At 45.0% G+C, this 24,066-nt stretch overlaps 1 protein-coding gene across 3 annotated transcripts in view; it reads right to left on the bottom strand.

Annotated features, from left to right (window-relative positions):
- The window catches only part of NMI (N-myc and STAT interactor), a 179,160-nt gene extending 167,039 nt beyond the window's left edge, over nt 1–12,121 (bottom strand). The window contains exon 1 of one of the 3 annotated variants that reach the window (XM_086957244.1): nt 11,770–12,121. The gene's annotated coding sequence lies outside the window, so the exon portion shown is untranslated. Of the gene's footprint in view, nt 1–11,752 lie in introns of all 3 variants that reach the window. The other 2 variants (XM_086957245.1, XM_086957246.1) reach the window with 2 other exon arrangements.
- Nucleotides 12,122–24,066: the final 11,945 nt, after the last annotated feature.

Genomic DNA, 24,066 nt, shown 5'->3' with positions numbered 1-24,066 from the left:
ATCTCTCGGTAGGATCGAGAGAGAAGAAGAGGTGAAAAACGAAGGGGGAATTTAATGAAAGGGGGCAAGGTATACCCCTCTTGACCCCCTAGGACTGTTGTTGGGGTTATTAAAGGGTCCCGTGGGGAAAATAAAAAAAAAATGATTTTTCACGGTAGAAGCGCTTCACGGGCCGCGAACTGGGCCGCAAACTGGTAGCGAAACGGGAATTCGCCATTTTGTGCTTCGTTTTAATTAAATTACTAGGTATAAGGGGGTGCGGGAGACTTATCCTAATCCCCTATGTTTCCTGAGGGTGGCTGAGGAGGCTCATATATGTTGATACATCTCTTCCAGCGGCTGTGCGTGAGCTTTTTTTTTTTTTTGCTGCGTGACGTCTGTTAACGTTCGATTCGATGGAAATCAGGAAGTGTTGACCGCCAATTTGTCACTGCGATAAAATATTTTGTTATAAATTAATCCTTATTGATAAACATTGTCTGCGCCATCTTGCCTTTTTTCCAATGCCACAATTTTGTCGTGCACGGCAGCCATTTTAGATGCCAGGCTGGTCCCAGGCTATCACCTACCCCTGCGGATGTAGTTTATGGCCCCAGCTGTAGAGAATCCAGACATGCCAACCCTCCCGATTCGGGCGTGAGACTAATGATTTCAGTGCTAGTCTCCCGCCTCCCGATTTCTGCAAGCAAAAACCCGGGGGCATATTACCAACAACTAGCGATAATTTTTGTCTCTAACTTGTTTAGAGACAAAAATTATCGCCGCACATCGGCGATTTTTATCGCAGATAAACCTTGCTATTAGCAAGGTTTATCGCAAATGCGATAAAAAACGGCCGCAATGCATGAATATCGCAGAAAAGTCCGCGATATTCATGTATTATCGAGCAAATGCTCTTAGCCATGTTATCCACCTCCCGTTGGATAACATGGCTAAGAACTGCTCAGGTCAGGTGTTAGCTTTTGGAGATATTCGCGCTTAGCGCGAATATCTCCAAAAGTTGGTAATAGGAGATAGCGATGTTAGGGACTGTTTCCAGTCGCTAACATCTTGGCACGCCCACTTTGCATGTCATTAGTGATAAATATCACTGACATGTAAAGCGGGGCCCAAGATGGTCGCTATCTCCTTTTAGCTGTCACTAACTGGTGTTAGCGACAGCTTGGTAATAGGGAGATAATTTTATCTCCGCTTTCTTGGCTTTTAAAGCCAAAAAAGCGGAGATAAACCCCCTTGATAATATGCCCCACGATTCCTCGGGGGTTTCAGCTGACAAGGCTTGGTATTGTGTTACGTGGTAATTCTTCCAGGAAACGTCAGAGGGTCGATGCAGGGGTTCTAGAAGGGGTGATAAACCATTTAAGCCTCATGAACAAGCGCATGGTCTTTTAAAGATCTGTGAAGTACTCGGGGCGGCGGTGTGTGTGTGTCCTCTTTCAGGAGCGGGCGGGGGGGGGGGGGGGCACTGCCAGCAACTTCCAGGCCAGGCAGTGTTCAATAGTTGCATCACCCTTTCTCTGCCTGCTATTGCGCTCCATGCTTCGGAAGGGTAAGAAAAAGAACGTGCATTTGAGTTTGAAATGTCCGATCCTGTAGCAGTACACTTGCAAAGCCCACACATGACAATAACCCGATTCAAGGCCCCATTCACCAGTTTTTAAAAAAATATATAACACTCCAACTAAGTAGGATTATAAAACGTTATTAACTTTTAAATATAACGAACGGAACAAAAACTGTAAAAACATTTAAACATTTTTCACAAAAAAAAGCAACAATGGTCAGAAGCTGTCTTTTGTGCGAATAGTCCCAAGGCAGCACAACGTGCTGAGTTCTGGACGGCACCCAGGTGATGTCACCTGGGTGCCGCACTGGTTTTTGGGATCCTACAATGCAGCAAAGAAAAACAGCGTGGGGCGTCCAGGGTGGTGCGGAGGGAGGCCTCGTCAGTAGCGGTCTGTTGTGCGAATAGTCCCAAGGCAGCAGAACGCGCTGAGATGTTGATGGCACCCAGGTGATGTCCAGTAAACTGCCGCACTGGTTTTGGTATCCTACAATGCTGCTCCGAAAATTGGCGTGGGGCGGCCCGGGGGGGGGGGGGGCGTGGGGGAGGCGGCGTGAACGGGCCTCCCCAGGTGGCGGCCATCCAGCTGAGTTGCGCCCGCTCTTGCGGCTACAGCGTCTCGCTCACCATGTTGTTGAGTTGCTCCCACTCTTGCAGTGCAGCGATAGGCGGCTGCCACATGACTCTTAAAATGGCGGACGGCTCTTCGGTTTTGGGCCTGGTCCACTAAAATGGCCCTGGGACACCTTGGAACTCGGACGCTTGCCTGCTAGGGCTTGGGCTCCATTCTCGAAAAGCGTCCCCTCAGCCGTGAAGATTCTACAAAAGTCTTGGGGGCCCTCGACTCCTGCAGGCTTCCGGTGGGGAGCGGCTGCCATGATTGCTCGCGGAATGACCACGACGGAGCCACGAGATGGTGGTGCTCTCATGCTGACGCCAGCTTCAGTCTGAATCATCCAGAAACAAGATGGGGCTTTCATCGTTTGGGAAAAAAAATGTTCTAAACCAATGAAAAGTGTTATTTTTAGGTCATATGACCAAGCCTTCCATCTTTAGGAAACCAAAAGTAAAATGAACCAATGAAAAGTTTTATAAACAAGTCACATGACCTGTTATGCGGCATAGGGCTACAAAAAGCGTAGAAAATCCGTTGGCACGTGAGGCGGCGTCAGTAGCGGACCGATGTGCGAATAGGCCGAAGGCAGCACAACGCGCCGAGATCCGGATGGCACCGAGGTGGTGTCCAGCAAATTGCCGCACTGGTGTGGCCATCCTACAATGCTGCGCCGAAAGACGGCGTGTCCAGCTGAGTTCCGGTCACTCTTGCGGTACAGTGACTCGAACGCGCCGAGATCCGGATGGCACCGAGGTTGTGTCCAGCAAGTTGCCGCACTGGTGTGGCCATCCTACAATGCTGTGCCGAAAGTCGGCGTGGGGTGCCCCGTTGGCTTATGAGGTGATGTCAGTAGTGGACCGATGTGGGAATAGGTCGGAACCAGCACAAGGCGCCAAGATCCGAATGGCAAGTCCTGGATGTTGAGTGCCATAGTTGAGAGTTCTAAGCAGTGCTTGTAAGACTATCTGAAGCTTATTTGCACCTGCTGCAGCTTCACTATTGCCCAAGGTGGTGTCCAGCAAATTGCTGCACTGGTGTGGCCATCCTACAATGCTGCGCCGAAAGACGGCGTGTTCAGCTGAGTTCCGGTCACTCTTGCGGTACAGTGACTCGAACGCGCCGAGATCCGGATGGCACCGAGGTGGTGTCCAGCAAGTTGCCGCACTGGTATGGCCATCCTACAATGCTGCGCCGAAAGACGGCGTGACCAGCTGAGTTCCGGTCACTCTTGCGGTACAGTGACTCGAACGCTCCGAGATCCGGATGGCACCGAGGTGGTGTCCAGCAAGTTGCCGCACTGGTGTGGCCATCCTACAATGCTGCGCCGAAAGTCAGTGTGGGGTGCCCCGTTGGCTTATGAGGTGATGTCAGTAGTGGACCGATGTGTGAATAGGTCGGAACCAGCACAAGGCGCCCTGCACTGTTGAGCTTTTTTCAATGCCTGTTTTTTTGTTGTTTCCCCTCCATCAAAAACAAAAAAAAAATATAAAACTGTGCAAAAATACAAAAAAATGTTTAGAAAAGCAGTGCTTGTAAGACTGTCTGAAGCTCTTTTGCACCTGCTGCAGCTTCACTATTGCCCTGGTGTGGCCAAAGATCGCCCATGACATAGGCGGCCGGCTCCCGAGGTCCGGCGGAACTTTTTTCCTTTTCCTTTCTGCTTCTTGTCCCACAATCCGTTTCACCTGAAGACACGACCAGGTTCCTGAATGTGTGCAGGGGGACGCTATTGATTGAATGAAAATGGCGGCTTGACACAAAGCTGACTCAAGCGTTGCTGTTGATGCTATACAGACAAAAATTGGTTTTCAGTTTGTACATTCTTCAGGATTTTTTTTTCCATCCAACGCTGATTGAGAGTTTGTAGAAAAATGGCTTCAGATTTTCCACATATTACTCTTCAACATTCTTCCTAAATGTAACAATGTGAGACTCACTAGGAGAACGGCTGTTTATCTTTCCTTTCAAAATGCTGCCAACAATATTTTCTGAATGGAAGACACCATCTTGTAGCATAAAGGGCCGAAAGGGGTTCTGGTCTGGCCGATTGTTGGTGGAGACATTTTGACTATATCTTGGACCTGCCCGGCCTCGCCCAAAATGGCGCCGGTATAAATGGGACTCGTAACTCCTTGCCCGCAAATGTATATCTAGAAAATTTTATTGTAAGTGGCCCTGTCGTATTTTAATTACAAAATGTACGTCCACCGATTCCGCAACTGTTAGACACCTTAGTTCTTGCAACCTAATGGCCCGCTCGTTACGTTCCTCTACAGTGTAAATGTCTCCTCATCATATACGATTTCAGTTTGCTCCGTGGCCGGCCCACGTGGTTATAGGCCCGTATTTGTATACTGACATTTTCACAATAAAGGTTTTTAAAACAAAACACGGTAGTAGTATTTACATTGGTAAAGTTTTTACTTTTAGTCACTGTTTTCGAATCAGTAAAAGGAAAGTGAAATAAAGCAGTCCAATTACATGACGGATAAAAGGTATAATATGTAGGAACGTAGTAAAGATAAATGGTCAAGGGCAGTTGTGTTTTCCACTCCTGCAACATAAAGTGATCGATAAGAATCTGATAATCAGGCGTATCGGCGACTAAGACAGCAGGCCGAGTCTCTTTTACTCAACGGCTCCGTCATGGAACGAAGAAACGCCCTTTTTCTCGAAAAAGGAATATATTTTACTTGCAGGACAGTTGTAAATTTTCCGGGAAAGTACATTAGCCTGGAATATTATAACATATATGTTTAAAAAAAAATGTTCGAAAACAATAAAAAGCGTAATTTTTAGGTCATATGACCAAGCTTTTCATCATTAAAATAACAAAAGTAAAATGAACCAATGAAAAGTTTTATTAACAAGTCACATGACCTGTTATGCTTACGTTACGCGCTGCGCGCCGCGCTCCGGATCACTTCCGGGTGCGCTAACGCGGCGTGTCATATAACGCATTACGCGACAACGTAGGTCAAGAATATAGTCAAAATGTCTCCACCAACCAGCGTTCGGAACACAACCCCTTTCAGCAGTCCAAAAAGTTCTGTTAAATGACAACAGAGGGGACAGGCAACAAGAACCATCAGTCAAAGAGGGGAGGGCAAGTTCTTCTCTTCCGGGTCATGTTGGGGCGCTACCGGAACTGATCGAATTGGTAGTCTACAGTGTTTCTGGATGTTTCAGAATAAAGCTGGCGTCAGCATGAGAGCACTACCATCTCGTAGCTCCGTCGTGGCCATTCCACGAGCAGACATGGCAGCCGCTCCCCACCAGAAGCCTGCGGGAGTCGGGGGCCCCCAAGACTTTTGTAGAATCTTCACGGCTGAGGGGACGCTTTCGAGAATGGGACCCAAGCCCTATCAGGGAAGCGTCCGAGTTCCAAGGTGTCCCAGGGCCATTTTAGTGGACCAGGCCCAAAACCGAAGAGCCGGCCGCCATTTTGAGAGTCCTGTGGCAGCCGCCTATCGCTGCACCGCAAGAGCGGGAGCAACTTAACTACATGGTGAGCGAGACGCTGTAGTCGCAAGAGCGGGCGGAAAACAGCTGAATGGCGGAAGAGGCACAGTGTAGCAAAAGCGGGCGGAATGGCAACTAAAACGGTAAAGGGGCGCCCCACTACAGCGTGTCTTCAGGTCAAACGGATTGTGGGACAAAGTCCAGAATAGAAGAGTCATCAAAAGGCAAAAAGTTCCGCCGGACCCCGGGAGCCGGACGCCTATGTCGGGGGCGATCTCAGGCTACACCAGTGCTATAAGACTTGGGGAGGGGGTCGGAGCCAAGCGTCTTCTCCGAGTCCGTGCCATCACACCGCCCCTCTGGGGCCTCCGTCAAGCGGTTTAGGGAGGTACCATATAACATTGTTTTCAAATGCAGTCAGGTCCACAAACGACCCTCACTTACTTTGAGAATAGTGAAGCTGCAGTAGGTGGAAATAAGCTTTAGACAGTCTTACAAGCACTGCTTTTGTAAACATTTTTTGATTTTTTTGTATTTTTGCACAGTTTTATATTTTTTTTTTTGTTTTTGATGGAGGGGAAACAACAAAGCACAGGCATTGAAAAAGGCTCAAACTCAGAACTCTGAACTATGGCACCCAACATCCAGGACTTGCCATCCGGATCTTGGCGCCTTGTGCTGCTTCCGACCTATTCACACATCGGTCCACTACTGACATCATCTTATAAACCAACGTTATGTAAATAGTTATTTAATAAAATGTTTTACCCTGTTTCTTTGCTGGTGTGTTGTCTATATTTTTAATATTTGCATATGGTTTGTCGTTATTTTGGGCGGGATGGGTGACGGAGCCGAGCTGTCTTGCAGCCCTCATGGTGTGGAGCTCAGTTCATCTCACTATTTTCGTATTTCTCATGAAGGGTTGTTTATAATATTTCTATTTTAGCGAGGTCAAAAAGAGATCCAATTAGTGGCCTACTGATTTTGCTCGATTACTTTTATTTTTTTACACGATTTTTCACGATCTGCAAAGACTAAACAGAGTATTGCGACTTTGTGCTTGTTTGAAATAGAGAATGAACCAAAGAGAATCAATTGTAAAACAGTAAATGCTTGGATAATAATCAATCAAATGGAGAGACAAGCAGGCAGGACGGATTACAACGGGGGTAAAGGCCTGCGTTAACTACTCTTCACTATCTGCAAAGAGAGAGTACTACTAAGAGAAAAGAGGGGAGGGGGGCAGCGTTCAAAGCACATCAGCGTGCATAAACACGAAAAAGTTTTTATCCATCACGTACTTGACATTTTAAAGCTTTTCATATTTGCTATTAAAAAACCATTGAAATTCACTGAAAAAACCATAGGTTATAGTCGATATATAGTTAGGAATTTGCATTTACAAAACCTTGAAAATTCAATGAAAAAACCATTGGTTTTAGGCCATATATAGTTAGGGATTTGCATTTACAAAACCTTATTTTACTCGCATAAAACCATTGAAATTCCATATATAGTTAGATGCGCTAACTATATATCGCGCACCCGCAATCCACTGCTGATGATGTCACATATTACATCATTCATGACATGCTCAGTGACATCACTGATGACATCACTGATGACATCTCAAATGACATCACTGATGACATCTCAAATGACATCACTGATGACATCACTGATGGCATCACTGAAGACATCTCAAATGACATCACTGATGACATCTCATTTGACATTACTGAGCACATCACTAATGACATCATTCATGTGATAATACGATGAACCTCTTCAGACTCTAATATAACCTTAGATACACTCAGTGTAAACAAAAACTCACAGACTGTCACTCATCCATGGAGTTACTCACACACCTAGTCAGTCTTGCAAAGAATCAATCACACCTCCATTTCCTCTACTATACAGTTATACACACCTTACTTATTCAAACATATACTAACACATATTTACTCTCTTATACAATCCCTGATACAAGTTCACAATGATCCATACAGCCACTCACACATTCACTGGCTCTTATGCACAGTTATTTATATATGTCAACTCTCACATGTACTGTGTTTTACATATGTACTTACTTTGACATGTAGCACTGAGAAATCCATTCACTCACCAATACACTCATGCACACAGTCAACCGCCCATACAGCTGTTTCCACATGCACTTTTAACCCATACATCTAGTGAATCAACTGCTCACACATCTATGCACAAAGTCATACACCTCCCAGCCACCCACACACACTCAGTCTCCCATACAAATACTTGGGCAACCAATCAATAACCCATATAGTTACTCATATAGCTACTGATCAACACATGCAGCAGTTTACAGAACAACAGACATAATGATGCACAAATTAAGACAGTTTAGTCACTAACCCATTCACTCAGTGAGACACATTTAATCACTCACTCATTCAGTCAGTCATGCACCTACTAAATCCTTCATCCAGACACTTATACATCCACTCATTCTTCAATATGTAAGACATATTTTAACTTTACAGAAACATACAGTCACTGGATGTTGTCATCAGTGATGTCATCAGTGATGTCATTTGAGATGTCATCAGTGATGTCATCAGTGATGTCACTGAGCATGTCATGAATGATGTAATATGTGACATCATCAGCAGTGGATTGCGGGTGCGCGATATATAGTTAGCGCATCTAACTATATATGGAATTTCAATGGTTTTATGCGAGTAAAATAAGGTTTTGTAAATGCAAATCCCTAACTATATATGGCCTAAAACCAATGGTTTTTTCATTGAATTTTCAAGGTTTTGTAAATGCAAATTCCTAACTATATATCGACTATAACCTATGGTTTTTTCAGTGAATATATATATATATATATCCATCCAAAGAGTTGCAGTCCCAAATTCAGAGAGAACCAATGGAGACCAATTTGATTCGCAGCAGATCTTTATTTGAATTTCAGCCTGTGAGCAGAGAAACTTCACACGGGCACAATAAACGCCAATGTTATTAGCCAACCAGGACGCGTTTCAAATGTTACCTCTTCATCAGCGGCTGGTTGAAAAGGACAAGAGGCGAAAGGCGTGTTTGCAGGCATTAAACTCAGTTCCAACCATCCCCCGCCCCGTTGGGCGTAGCCACTCGGCATTGTGGGAGACGTAGTCAATGCGCCTCTCAACCCCCGTGGGTCCGCCTAGCCCTCTTGTCAAATTGTCTTTTCAAATCTCGGCGCCTCACGTAAAGTTCTTTGCCCCACTTTGATGCTGAAATTCCCGCTGTAAGCACAATCCTTTCTGCATAGGAGCGTGCTCAATCTACTCCGCTTACTGGCAGCATCTTTTGACACCGCCGCGGACCTGCTACACGCAGCAGTCGGCTCTCTCAACGACCCTGGGAGGCCGTTACAAATCCAAAGAGTTGCAGTCCCAAATTCAGAAAGAACCAATGGAGACCAATTTGATTCGCAGCAGATCTTTATTTGAATTTCAGCCTGTGAGCAGAGAAACTTCACACGGGCACAATAAACGCCAATGTTATCAGCCAGCCAGGACGCGTTTCAAGTGTTACCTCTTCATCAGCAGCTGGTTGAAAAGGACAAGAGGCGAAAGGCGTGTTTGCAGGCATTAAACTCAGTTCCAACCATCCCCCGCCCCGTTGGGCGTAGCCACTCGGCATTGTGGGAGACGTAGTCAATGCGCCTCTCTACCCCCGTGGGTCCGCCTAGCCCTCTTGTCAAATTGTCTTTTCAAATCTCGGCGCGTCACGTAAAGTTCTTTGCCCCACTTTGATGCTGAAATTCCCCCTGTAAGCACAACCCTTTCTGCATAGGAGCGTGCTCAATCTCCTCCGCTTACTGGCAGCATCTTTTGACACCGCCGCGGACCTGCTACACGCAGCAGTCGGCTCTCACAGGCTGAAATTCAAATAAAGATCTGCTGCGAATCAAATTGGCGGCAGTGTCAAAAGATGCTGCCAGTAATGCGGAATGCATCAAACAGTACACAAGGAAAACAGAACTGCTATGATGGGCGTTGGGACAAAATCTGCGAAATTCTCAAAGGGCCAGGCTTAAAAACAGTGACACAAGGAATCTTGCTGCACTACCCTGTGTCAAAAGAAAAAGGGCAGGAATGAACTGGGGTTAGTTTTGTGAATCGACCCGAAGTTCTTTGTTAATAGTGTCTTTTAAACCAGATGTGTACAAGGCCTGTCTGAAGCACTTTAATGGCCCTAGAGGCCGAAATAAAGTACTGTAATAAAAAAGAAAATCAAAATAACACCAAACCATAAATGACATTCAAAACCTAAAGTTCACCAATGCATCCGATTGAGAGTAAAAACATAATACATACAAGAAAAAGAGGCATATATTGCACTGCAGTTTGAACCCCAGTAGAAATAAGAGATGAAAAAGTAATACAACAATGGGAGTAATCGTGACAGCCTGAGATAGAGGTGTAGGCAGTGGAAGATGAAATCTAAATATAAATCTGATGGCCAGCTCTGCAGTCCAAAAGGGTAGCAGGCATCAAGAACAGGGAATATGGTCTGTGATGTGCTGTAGGAAGGATCTGAGAAGGTGTACTGTACTTCACAGGAAGGACCCCAGTGGAGGAAACAAGTGTCCGCTGTATCAGGGTTGTTTACATATTTGTGATAACACTTGTATTTCTGTTCTAAACCAAGATTAAATACAAAGGTTTACGAACAATTTCCAAGCGCTGCATGTGTGCCTCCCCACGTATAAATAATCATGTCACATTTTGCTCTGAGCATTTCTTGACAGTTTGTGGTTCTTTTTACAACAGATTTTATTTGGTTTTTAGTTGGAAAGGCGGAGAAAATTACATAATATCACGATAATTCCAGCGTTGTGACCAATGTTAAACCCCTGCCAAACATGCAGTAGGTAGAACTTAACCAAATTGCAGACATTGCAAGACCTCAACACAAGAATATGATACATTAGCATAAGAGACCATTATCAAACAATGAGGGATAGTCAGAATAATATACAAGAAAAACGGGGCACCCATTAGGGGTCAGTGGGTGGTAATGGGGGAAGCTTCATCCCCCGGTATGAGGACCATCGGGTCTAAATTGTCCTATGTTTGGTTGGGCAACCACTAGCGAGAAATACTGCTATTTCAGCCCCCATACATCTGTCAATTTCGGTCTTCCATTAGCCCAGCTTTGGGGAAGATGTCCCTTTCAATAGTTGTGCTATGTCTCTTTTAGACGATTCGTGTTTTAACTTTAATTTAAGGCTTCTTAAATAATTTTGCTAGTTTTGTAAAATGTTTTCCTTGTGCATCAGTGTAAGATTGCCCCGCGAGTGAAGGATGAAAAGGAAGCAAAAAGATTCCTCATGAACAAATTCCTACCTTCATAAGAAGAGCGATGCTCAGCTCCTAGCGCTTCGGACACACTCCAAGAATGGATGCCACCCCAGTATTTTTCTATTGTATTTGCTCCCCTTGCCGTTATGTTTTCAATGCCTATATTGGTCCTTTCCTGTGCACAATTTTTGCATTTTCTATGTATATACCCTATTTGACTCTCGTACTGATGTTACCTCATGCCCTCAATCTGTAAAGCGCTCTGATATTCTTCGGGATCAAGTACGCGCTATATAAAACTTTATAAATAAATAAATAAATACCGCTGAGATACGGTGCATTTCTGTCCTTTTCCCTGCGATGGCGCTAAAAAATGGGATGCCAGGTTGGCACGATCTTTGGGGCAGATTTACAAGCCCCTTGGGCCACTTTTGCGTCACTTTGCCCATGTTAAAAGTGACCTAAAAGTGGCGCAAGGGGGCTTGTAAATCTGCCCCTTTGTTACTACTACTGTATTCAGGTGAAACCACAAACGGCCCTCAATTATGACAGATTCCTATTCCTGTATCTCGCCCTGCCTGTCACCGGAGCTTTCCTAAAATACAGACAGCTTGTGCCACAATATTGGGTGAGTCCGTAAGAAAGTTTACTGCAATAGTTGAGGTTCAGCTGCTTTCTTTAATGTGCGGACACCACGGGCAAGACTTGGAACGGGGTGTCATTTAGTTTCGCTTTCGTTTAACGCATTAAAATCAACAATATATTCACATCTCTCTTCCTCTCACCCGGGTATTGATTCCGCTGTAAACGCGAACTCTCGTGTGCTTTAAGGGAACTGCTCGGTCGGTGGCTTCGGTTTTAGGTCGGCGCTGAGCACTAGAAGGTGTTGGATCTCGGACACACCGAGGAAAGACGTCTGATTTCTCTTCCCGGTTACTACGAAGTCACGTGACCTACGGGAAAATGAAACTTACAGAACTACTGGTGCCTGCCATGACAAAATTGGTAGGAAAAATTGGCTTTCCAGAGTAAACAGCGACGATGTGGGCAAGAGGCTACTGCATGAAAACAAATACATTGCGACATAGAGGTATGACTCTCAACGCCATCGCGTTCTCCTTTGAAAACATTGGATGGGGCGCAGCAGAAGGAACAACAACAAACTTGATGTAACAACACTCACTCTCATTGGCCTCCTTCTTATAACTCTGACACCGCCCAGGGGCAGAGTTAGGCTTTGTGAAGAACACTCGCATGTATGCAACATAATTTGTAAGCTTATACATTTCTGTCTTTGCAGTGTGTTTATGTATAACGTTTGCTTGACTCATGTTTAGCAGCTGTTAGTAGCCCAAGATGAAAAGAGATGCAATGCTGAGATCTTCAGCCTTATTTTTTGTTTACAGTCAGTACATGTAGGTCGGTGTAGACAATGAAACTTAAAACTGCAGGTCCCAGAATGCAATGGCAAAGAAATAAATATTTGTTGTGATTATCTCGGAGCTGAGAATTGTATTTTACATTTCGTAAGTCTGCCAATTGGTACTGCTTAATATGGTACCATCAGCCATTCCTTGCTTTTTCACCACAAGCATGTTGCATTGAGGAGTTTGTAGGTTTGCTTTAACAGTCTCTTTATGGGCTCAAACTCTCAGCATGCAAAGTGCTTGTTGCTAAAATGCCAGAACTGGCTGAAGTATTATACCTGACATGGAGGCACTTCTCATTTGTGTTTCAAATTTTTTCAAAGTTGTCTAGTCCATTGAAAAAGCTGCTAGTTTCATACATAAAACCAAAAGTAAACTCTGCTACGTGTTTTGTGGGTGTAAATGTGTATACCCCGCGGCCCATACCCTAAGATCAAGCACCTCACAGACACTAGATGTGAGGGTATGAAACTGGCCTCGAGCACGTACACCAAAGGCCCTTTTATTAGCAGGGTCACCTGACTTGTGACAGCTTGTGTTGGTTGGATGGGTGTGGGTTAGGTTTAAGCACTGACTATAGGGAGGGGATGCTACATCATGTGTCTATCTGGATACTGAAGTGGAGATTCACTCTTTCTTTCACATATTAACCCCTTCCCTGTGGGGCTAATTCCACTGCGGTCCACCCGCGGTACGGGGGGAGGGGGTCCGCGTGCGGCGTGCGCGTGCGGCGCCGTGGTACTCGTCACAAGCCGAGCTCGTCACGAGCACCGCGGCGCTGAGCTCGTCATGACTCCGCCCACTCAATGGAACGCCCAGGACAGGAGGGGAATTATTCCTGTGTGGGCGTTCCGCAGCGGTTATGGCGAGCTCCGCTCGTGAGCACAGCTCCACTGTGCCTCATGACAAACTGAGCTTGTCATGAGCGCCGAAAGGGTTAATACCAAAGCAAATCACTTTGGGCCAGATATTTATCATGGCAAAGAGGGAACTCCATCGCAATGACAACAAGTTCCCTCCCGCCAAGGCAATGATCCACCAATCCAGTTAAGATGTGGGCGGACCTTTGTTTGACAATAGCGGAGAATTCTCCGACAGACGAAGGGCCGTTGGAGGCTTGGCTAAATGTCTGTCCACCTAATTTAGATGGACAAACATAGCTGTTTTTCAGTGCCTGTCACCGCTGGTAAAACCTGGCAGTAAGGGGCATTGAAGAGTGCTCAATGCTCCTTGCAATGGGAGAAAGCACCAATGGCGAGGGTGGCATTTTTTTCTCCAAAAACTAGAAACTTGGTAAGTTTGACATACAGCTCTGTCTTGTTGACGGAGCTCTACCCTTAAAATTATGGTGCATTGGCAGGAACCACAGTGACAGAGGTTCCTGCCAATGCTAGAAATGTCTGCTGGCCCATCAGACATTTCTATGTTTGGCCTTCAGCACGTCGGAGTAATTTACTCCATCGCCCTCATGGAGGATGGGCCCCCCACCAGGAAATTAATCAGACCCTATTTCTTTTCTGTAGTGGAAAGTTTTATATACAAGCTTCACAACACAATAACGGTGCAACGGTGCAACCTTCTGTAACATAAAAAATTGGTAAAAAGGTGGATGGCAGTAACACGAGGAACATCACACAATTTTCTCACAGGTACAACATAGTAAGCTAACACACTACAGAGGGAGAGATATGAGTTAAGGGGCACTCTCCTTAAACAGACAATAACATATAATGAAATACAAAACTCCTGGAAAAAACTGAAAGAACACGTATGGAATTCCCATACATTCATATGCTCACATAGGATAAAAAAACTCACCTACCCTGTGTGTTATGCTCTATCAGTGGGTTCCATATCTAGCCTTGGAAGGCATCCAAGAGTACTAGTGTTCACTGGCTATACAGTCTCCTAGTTATGGGTCTGCTAGTGTGGGTGAAGTTATGTCCCTTATGTCAGCATTTATTTTCTACCTTTGTCACAACTATATTAAACTTGTGTGTGGATGAGCTAACATTTTTAAAGGGTGCCTTCCTACTAAAAGATAATCAACAGGAGGGTTGAACACAGACCCTGTTTCTCTTTTCCGTCAACATGCTTCTGCACTCGAAGGGTGCCCCTCTTGGATCAGGCGTCTACCCCAGGACTGTAGGTATCTCAGATGAAATGTGATGAAACAGTACCCTTTACGTAAGGCATGTTATTAAAGTGCATTTAATATATGCTTTGATTTTTCATGACATGGCACAACAGTAGTTGAAACACCCTTCTTATTAGAACAGGAACACCCTGTGCAGCAGCTGCTCAAGTTTTCCCCATTACAGGACGGGTACAAATCAGACATTCTTCAGAGGAGGGTAGGTACTTCGATTGGGCTGAACAACAAAACCGTAGCACGCATATTACGCAGCACCTCAGCGTCACCCGATAATGCGGGAGTCCACCGAACTTTAGGTCGGACCTGGAACAACATAACACTTACACAGTAAGTAGCACGAACTGGCACCCCTCAGTGTGGGGTAGTTTATCCACTATATTTTTGTGTGTTTTTTTGTCCTCATGAAGCGCCCCGGATCCTTATGACCAACACAAGCGTGAAACATGTGGACACATTTATTTGAGGGGTGACCACCACTAGGTCCCACTCTTGAGACAGTAAGGGGGAGCTGTAAACCTACCTACATTTTGCCGCCACCGCCACGAGAGTCATTTGGGCAGAGACCAGCGGGCGCGAAGGAGCGCAGACATCGCCGCCGCCACCGCCAAGAGTCCCTGGACACCGGACTCCGCGCCGCCGCTCCGGGAGACCACAAATCCCGGCAGGCCTCGCGGCGGCGCATGTGCAGTGACGCGGGTCGTCGCGCAGCAGAGGGCGCCAGAGCCCTAGAAAGGGAGGAGAGCCCCCGCGTCGCGGGACGCGAGCGGAACGCCCGGGGCTAAGCCCGGGCAAAGGGCGGGCCCTCTTAGGCCCTCAGAGGCCCGAGGAGCCTGGCCTGTGCCAGATACCCTGCCCGGTTGCCAGCAGCCAAAGGACATCGAGACTGCAAAACTGTAAGTTGGCTGTCACATATCATTGCGAGCTCTTGAGCTCTTGTTGCATTGAGACAGGGTCTGATAATTGACTATAAGCTTTGTTCACCACTTTCACCCGCCTGGTGGATTATTTACTGGGTCTCCCATGAATCACCCAGAGACTAGAAGCATGGCAGCTGCTGGGGCAAAGAAACTAACTGGTACCTTAGACGACTTTATAGTGCGCACACATGCCCTTATTGATGAAGGGATCATATTGATGGATAGAAGGGTGTCCCAAGATCTAGCTATGGCAAAGCGTTCCTCTCTGGGCCATATTGCACAAGCTTGCACACCCAACAATGTATCCGTCCCAAAGACACTCGTACTGGTACACAAAGACCAGGGCTGCGACTTACCTGCCTCGCAGGAAGGCCTGGAGGCAACCCCAAATCTTTCCTTGTTACTGGAAAATGGCCCTCCGGCAACTGAAAATGAAACTACAGTTAGTACCCTAATTGAAAGGGGGAGGAAGGAGGGGGCAATCCCCAAACTAAAGAGTACTAAACAAAAGCCGATTAAAACTACTACTCGCAAAGGGAAAAAAGCCCAGTCCGGCAAAACCCATGACCCAATCCAGTTGGATCCGACCCCATTAAATGTGTGCACCAACTCAGATGCCCACACTAATATTGATGGTGCCGCTGGCGGGCCCCGGGTAAGTGTGGGCATAACATTAAGTCTGCCAGATGAAACTATCTTGGACAGTAGCTTGGAGGGGATCTTGGAACTAAGTGGGGTAGTTGACAATCAAGCTGGAGGGAGCGAGGACAGCAGTAGCCTAAGCATGGTTAATAATAACATCTTTTCAATGCTAAAAATTCTTCTAGAACCTATTGAGGTTAGGCTACGATGTCTGGAAACAATATTGACTAATATCCATAAAGATATCAGTGCCCCTAGCTTCAACTCGAACAATAAAGTTCCTCAAAAAAAACTAACTACCAATAGACCACCCACAGCTGCTAAAAGCGATGTTAGCACAAATCTACCTCCAAAACCTACCACTAATCCACCTCCAAAACCCACCACTAACCCACCCCCAAACCCTACACCAACACCTAAAAATTCTACCACAACTGACAAAGCAGCGCCACCCACACAAATTCCTAAGGATAAAGTTAATGTAGAAAAGAGGGAGACACGTAGAAACATACATCTACCACCAGAAGCCTCAACATATGTTGTGGTCCTTACTGGAGTCCCCCAACCTGATGATAAATCACACGAAAATAATGGGGGACTTGTAAATAAAACAATTCATTGGTTAAATGATAACTACCCTCTCCCCCCGGCTTTCAAAAGCAACATCCTTATGGTTGAAAGGGCTCCTTGGGTGGGGTATAACAATAAAAAAAGGACACACGGTGACTGCGTGGTAATAACATTTGAGAATCCCCGCACCGCAGAATTTATTACATCGAGGCCCCCAAGAAATTATGGTTTGTCCATTGTGGCTAGGCCATTATCCTATTTCTATCCAGAGGGTGAACAACCAGATAATAGGTGGAGTTGGATCAGGGACAATCGACACCATGGTGGTAATACTGGTCAGTCCTCTGATAATAACTTTCACAACACTCGGTGGAATGGGAGGCATGATGATGGTTTGAACACTGTGAAACACAAAGGTAGGCCTCCTTACTTTTATCCACAGGGTTATGATCCAGGATGGGTAGGCAATCTGCAATTTCCTCCGTTTTTCCCATGTTACAACCGGTTTGATTGCTTGGAAGCAGTGGACTGACTCCCAAAGATCAAGGAAGATGACTGGCTGCCTATCAATCCCGTAGACCTGGGTTCTACATGTTGCCTGGGGTCGGAGGAAACCCCAGGAATACAGGGGGAAAATGAGCATATACAAGGGAGCCAGGTCAGCAGACCAGGGGACACTGTAGATATTTCATCTGTGGATAAAGATTACTGTACGGTGCTATTTTGGAACGTGGCTGGGTTAAAACAAAAGATTGCCAATCCAAGCTGGGATGAGGCCATTACCGACGTGGGAATACTAGCCCTTCAAGAAACTTGGGCCACCACGCCGATACACCTTAATGGCTACAAAACTTACTTTACCCCTGCGGTGGGTGGAGTACACGGAAGACCCAAGGGGGGGTTGACTGTATACATATCTAATCTTTTAGTATACGATAAAATTTCCTTTTCCCCCGGATCCAGCTATTATCAAAAAATAGTGATATATACAAGGAAGGGTCCAAAGATGGTTCTTTTTAATTTCTACAATAACTGTCCAGGTAGCATGATTAAGGACGTACTTGATACACTAACTCATGAAATGCAAGACGAACTTGACAAGAGCAAGAGGGCTGAAGTTATGTTATTATGGGGGGGTGATTTTAATTGTACTCTCTGCAAAAAGGGCCAAAAGGGTATTTGTGGTTTAATGCTGGAACAAGATGTCAATTTGACGCATTTTGAACATACCCTATTAGGCGACTCACTAAATGAAATGATTTTTAACTTTAACCTTGGGTTTGCAAATGAATTAGCACACCATACAACGACATTTGTTCCAACTTTTGTCGGGCGGGGTGCCTCATCCATTATCGATTTTAGCTTATGTACACTCAGCTCTGCGAACAGATTGATTAGAGCAAATATCATGGATCTACCACTGAGCGATCATCTGCCACAGGTATTAAAAATGGAGAACCTATTTGCTGTAGTTGATACTAGAGAATGTCAGAATCAAATGGTTCAGGACGTGAGGTTGGGTGCTCAAAATGGTTACAACCTCAAATGGAGCAGACTGGTCCCGGATGATTTCCTGTATAAAATATTGAGTAAATGCATGAGTAGCTTTTCGATCTGTTTAGATGAATACGCAGAGAACGGTGATATAATAACCCATTTTAATATCATTTCCAGTAAAATTAAGGAAGCATTGTGGGTTAATAGGAAAAATTCCCTGAAGTCCAATAGGAAATGGTTTGATAGGAAGTGCACTAGAGCTCTAACAAAGCTCAGACATGCAATTCATAATAGACCACGGGACGTAATCCAAATCAGAATTGCAAGAAAGGACTACAATTTAGCATTAAGGGATAGGAAGGACTCGATAAAAAGGGAGGCTTGGGACAACCTATGTGATGCCTCAAAATCAAAGGATCCGGCTGCTTTTTGGAGGGTTATTAACACCCCCCTCTTACACAAACAAAAAGCACGCATGGAAATTGCCATCTCAGAAGATGAGTGGGTGACTCATTTTTCCTCCCTTTATAAGGCTGTGGAACTAACCCCTGAAACAGGCCAGGATGTGGGGTTGCTAAATTTAGATACATCCAGAACTCTGTCTGTAACCCTTCCGGAAGTTATAGCAAGCCTGAAGGCGACTAAGGGGGGCAAAGCAGCAGGACCAGACGGTATACCAGCTGACCTCTATAAGGCTAACATCGAATTATGGGGGCCATTGTTAGTCCAGCTCTTCAATGCCGCTCTGGCAAATAGCCCAATTCCTACCTGGTTTACATCAGTAATAGTCCCAATCTTCAAGAAAGGGGACAGGCTAAGTTGTACATGCTATAGGCCAATTTCCTTATTGGACTCTTCTATAAAAATTTTGGGGAGAGTGGTTTTAGCTAAACTGCAAAGCTGGGCTGAGGATAATGGGGTGTTAAGTGATTTTCAATTTGGGTTCCAAAAGGGTTTAGGGACCATAGAGCAAGGTTTGAATCTCTTCACCTTGCAACAGAAGTATATAAAGGTCAAAAAACAACGTCTATACCTCACATTTGTTGATTTATCATCAGCCTTTGACTGTGTGTCACATATTAAATTATGGTTAATTATGGCCGATTTGGGGGTAGACAACGCCATTATATGTTTTCTGAGAGAGCTGTATTCTGGGGCCACTGCTAGTGTCAGATATGGGAACAATGGTGAATGCAGCAGACAATTTGGGATTGGTCGGGGTGTGCGCCAGGGGTGCGTTCTAGCCCCCTTTCTATTTTTGTTATACATAAATGGAATGGAGACGCATCTCGTGCAGGAGGGCAGGGACATGCCTATGGTGAGAGGTAGGCCTGTCCCTGCACTGATGTACGCTGATGATGCCGTTCTGATGGCGCGCACCCCAATGGCTTTACAAACTTTGGTTACAGCTTTTAACACCTTCATGCTTGGGTTAGATTTGAAAATTAATTGTTCTAAAACTTTATCTATGTATTGTGGGTCCAGAACAAACAAGCATGTGAAGCCAATCTTCATAAATTCCAATCCCCTAGAAAGGACCCCCACCTTCCCTTATCTGGGGATATTGTTCCATGAAAGTGGCTCATGGACTACAGCAATTCATGCTAGATCTTTGTTATTTTCTAAGACCATTATGGCCCTAAAATGTTTTATGAAGAAATTAGGTAAAAAACCCATAAAAGAGATTTTAACTGTTTATAACGCGACTTGTATATCTGTAGCCACCTATGGCTCAGGATTATGGGGTTATTCAAACATCAGTTCAATCCAAATCATGGAAAATAAGTTTTTATGCCACATTCTGTCCGTACCCCAAAGTACTGCAACAATGATATGCCATGCTGAACTGGGAATATCTTATGTCACTGATACTATCAGAATTCAGCCAGTCCTTCTTTGGCATAGGGTCTGGACAAATGAAGAATGTGTTGTCAATCGGGCTATTTTAAAGGACATCATGGTATCGGACAATATCAGTGATTTTAAATGGATAGGCTACGTCAGAGACTTTCTTGAAAAAATAAGTTGCCCCCAATACTTTGAGGACCCACAATCAATGGAATACATATCCAGAAGAGATTTGAAAAATCTGTGTATGGCTCACCTCAAGGAAAAGAGATATATTGAGGAGGCGAGAAAAAAGACTGTTTCTGCTCATCAGGATATCCTATGTGGAGAGAAATTGCAGCCATATCTTTCATTGTATATGTCCAATCATGAACGGTACCTTTTGACCCGATTTAGATTGAATATAGTTTTTAGGACATTATCGTTCCCTGTGATGAATTGTTGGTTGAAGGATTTATGTCTTTGTCCATGTGATGATGTTTCCCAACAATCTGATATACATATTTTATTCTTTTGTAAATTTTATACTCTTCCCCGAAAGAAACTTATCATCCCTATCCTTAAAGATTTAAATGTATATAGATGCCGCCTAGCGTTCACAGAGTGCCAGAAAATGGATACTGTTTTTATGGTTGCCTCAATTACAGAATTTTTAAAATTAGTTTTTAAGTGTCGTAAATTAATTCAAATGGATTGATCATTTTTATTGTATATATGAATTTAATCTTGTTTTTTTTTTTTTTTTTTTTTTTTTCTTTCTCGTGATTTTTAAAAAAAGTCTACTCTACCTCTTGTAAATTGTACCTTTCATGCTACTTTTATGGTTATTTTGCTTTTTAACCGAATAAAGTATTTTTGAATTTGAATTTTGAGACAGTAAGTGTAGTTCTCTTACCTGCTTTCACACTTGTTGTCTACCTGATTTCCTTTGAAACCCAGAGGTAGCCCTAACCTACAGTAGGCTTTTTATCCCTGGAAGGGTATTCCAGTCAATAAAGATTTGTGTTAGAAAACACCCTTACCAGTTTTAACCTTACACACTACACCCCACGTCAAAAATACCCCCCCCTCACTTAAACTCATCTATACAGCAGCCTCGGAAAAGATCTCCGCCAAAGCGACCCTTCGGGGGACCCGTTGGGCACTGCAGTGCCAGCCCCACAAGGAGCATTGCCCAATGATGAAGCATGACATCCTCTAAGGGATGTGTGAGGGAAACAAACATTCCACATGTCCACTCCCAGTACTCCAGCAGAGGCACCCTCTACATTTTGGCGATCTGTGCCTCCATTACTCTCCAGTTTCACCATGGAACACTAGCCCTATGTATAAGCTTCTTGTCTTCACAGAACATGCACAATAAAACAGCAGTGTAGGAACGTGCCACCTTTTTGTCATGGTCACCCACTCTTTTTTGCCACTGGTGCTGATGTTCTTTAACTGATGTGCACTGGGTCACTGCTAACCAGGCCCCAGTGCCAGTGCTCTTTACCTAAAATAAGGTAAAATGGTCTAATGGTGTTACAGTTGGCACACACTTTAGCACCCCTGCAAGTCCCTAGTAAATGGTACCCCTGGTACCTAAGGCATGGGTACTAAAGAGGGTTCCTAAGGGCTGCTGCATGTAATACGCCACCCAACGGGACCACCATACAAATGGCACACCGACTGACATTGCAGGCTGTGTTACATGGTGCAAACTATTTGTGAAAACACAACATGACACACTGACTGTGTCCCATGCCAAAGTTACTGCATATAATATATTTAAGCCACCCCTACAGCAGGCCTTAGAGCCCTAAGGCAGGCTGCATTATATTTTATACAAGGACATATCCACATGAGCATATATGCCCCTGTAATGTCTAGTTTTATTACTAGATATTGCAAGTGAACAGGGAAGCCATCTTAAGGTATGTACTGGGCACTAGTCATTGCGAGTTACCCTGCTACATAAAGGCTTCACTGAAACCTATGGTGTTTGGTATCAAGCACCATGTCTTAATAAAGCCATACTGATTACAGAGTTGGCTTTATACGACAGGCACCCAGAGGGGCCGTTAGACGTGCCCCCTGAACCCTACTAGTCTTCTAGTGTGCTGGCTAACTGATGTTGTCCAGCCTGCCACCAGAGATGAGTTTCTGACCTCCTGTAGGTGAGAGCCAGTGCTCTATGGGGTCAGGAAACAATGCCTGCTGTGGAGAAGGTGTTAATACCTCCTCCTGCAGGATCGCTAGTGAATCTGCATGCCAAGGCCAGAGGCTTCAAAGCCTTTGCCACCTTTGATACACAACCCTGTCTTCCTCCAGACCTGGAGAATGCCACCTGCTGCCCTCAGGCCCATTTGGCACCAGGATAGGTGGGAAATTAGCTATGCAAGTAGGCCTATTGCACCTCCAGGCTAGTCACACCCCTAAGGTTAACTACCTGATGTGCTCCACAAAAGAAGGGATCCACCATCTTGTTTTTGTGGAATTAGGAACTCTTGGACAGTGTTATGCCCGCTCACCACAGGAAGTGGTCATATAGGAGTTGTAGTGACCCCCAGGGGTAAGTATCCCATTGGCTGCTACACTTCACTCCCCTTAACAACTCTAAATGTTGTAGTTATTTGGCCCCCTTACACCAGGAACTTAGATTTGTCTGCTGGAAAGAAGAAGGACGAAGAAGCCCCGAAGGCATGAAAATTGTGGACCATCAACAAAACTTGGCATAAAACCCTGTCTGGCTGCTGTTGTCCCGATAATCAAGAAGACCGTCTCATCCAGAAGCCTAACAGCCTCCCCAAACCCTTGGAGTTCTGCCCAGCACTTTATCGACCCTGCAGCTTCTCCCTGGGAGTAGAGGAACCACTTCCCTGCACCAGGAGGCACCGACTGCATCTGCCGGGTACCTCGTTCTGTCGACCCTCAGTCCCACCGTGAGAGAAGCACCCCAGAAGAAGAGCTTTGGGGCTCCCCAATGACAGCCCCAGCTCCCCAGTGAGTACTGAGCAGCTAGACCCTCCAGGAGCTCCCCTGCACCAATTCCCGGGGTACTGAAGCCAGTTGCACGCACCAAGGCTTGTTTATGTTCAGTCAGAATATCACTGTTACCAAAAGTTACCTGCATGTCGAGGGACTTTGAGAGAGGCCAGTTCCACACTGAGAGTGGCCTTGTTGGGTTTCTGTTCCCTCTTCTGCTCTATTTCTTCAGCCACAACTTTCAGCAGCATTGTTGCTGAGAATTGTGACGATATCCTCAATTGTCAATGTGATTATTAAAAAACAAATAAAAAATAAAGTGGTTAAAAAAAAAACATTAAAAAAAAACATGAACCATATTTTCTCTAATGTTAATTTGTTTTAGCGTAGCTAAAGCTTGTGGTGAACGTTGGTGATGCATATTGTTAATGTTTGCACTGGCATTAGTCTCAGAACGGCAACATTCTCAGGTCTCAAAACTTGAGCTTCACTGTTTGTGCATTTTTTTTTCTGCATTATGTAACATAGGGCCAGATGCATCAAGCTATTTTGCGATCGCAAACAGTGTTATACGCGAATAATGAGCATTTGCGATCACAAAATAGCAATAAGCAATGCATCAACCCAAATCGCAGAATATCCCAAGTATTCGCTAGATTTAGCGATTACTAAAATTGTGATTACCAAAATCTGCGAATCCTTATTTGCGAATAGCATTTGTGAAGTCGCAAAGCAACGCATGAAAAGTCGCAAATTGCAAAAAAATAAGGATTTGAAATTTTTCATTCGCAAAATACCACCAAATCAAACTAGGTGGTAACCAGGTGAAAACACTCAGAACAGGTGGGAAATATCAGGAAAGTATTTAAACAGGCCCAGAAGGCCTCAGAATGTTTCACAATGGCAGCGCTCTATGTCATGGCAAGGAGGATGAGGCTAAGAGCAGCAGCACAGAAGAGAAGGAGGATACAGGAGCCCATTTTCAGAGTGTGCGTTACTCCGTTGGGGCAAACAGAGGAGGAAATCTATGAGAAGTATAGCTTGAATGCAGCAGTGTCCTGC

This window comes from Lissotriton vulgaris, chromosome 2_1 (genome assembly GCF_964263255.1).
Source record: "Lissotriton vulgaris chromosome 2_1, aLisVul1.2, whole genome shotgun sequence".
Lineage (NCBI taxonomy): Eukaryota > Metazoa > Chordata > Amphibia > Caudata > Salamandridae > Lissotriton > Lissotriton vulgaris.
The sequence above is the reverse complement of the archived record's forward strand: the minus strand, read 5'-3'. Positions and strand labels throughout refer to the sequence as shown.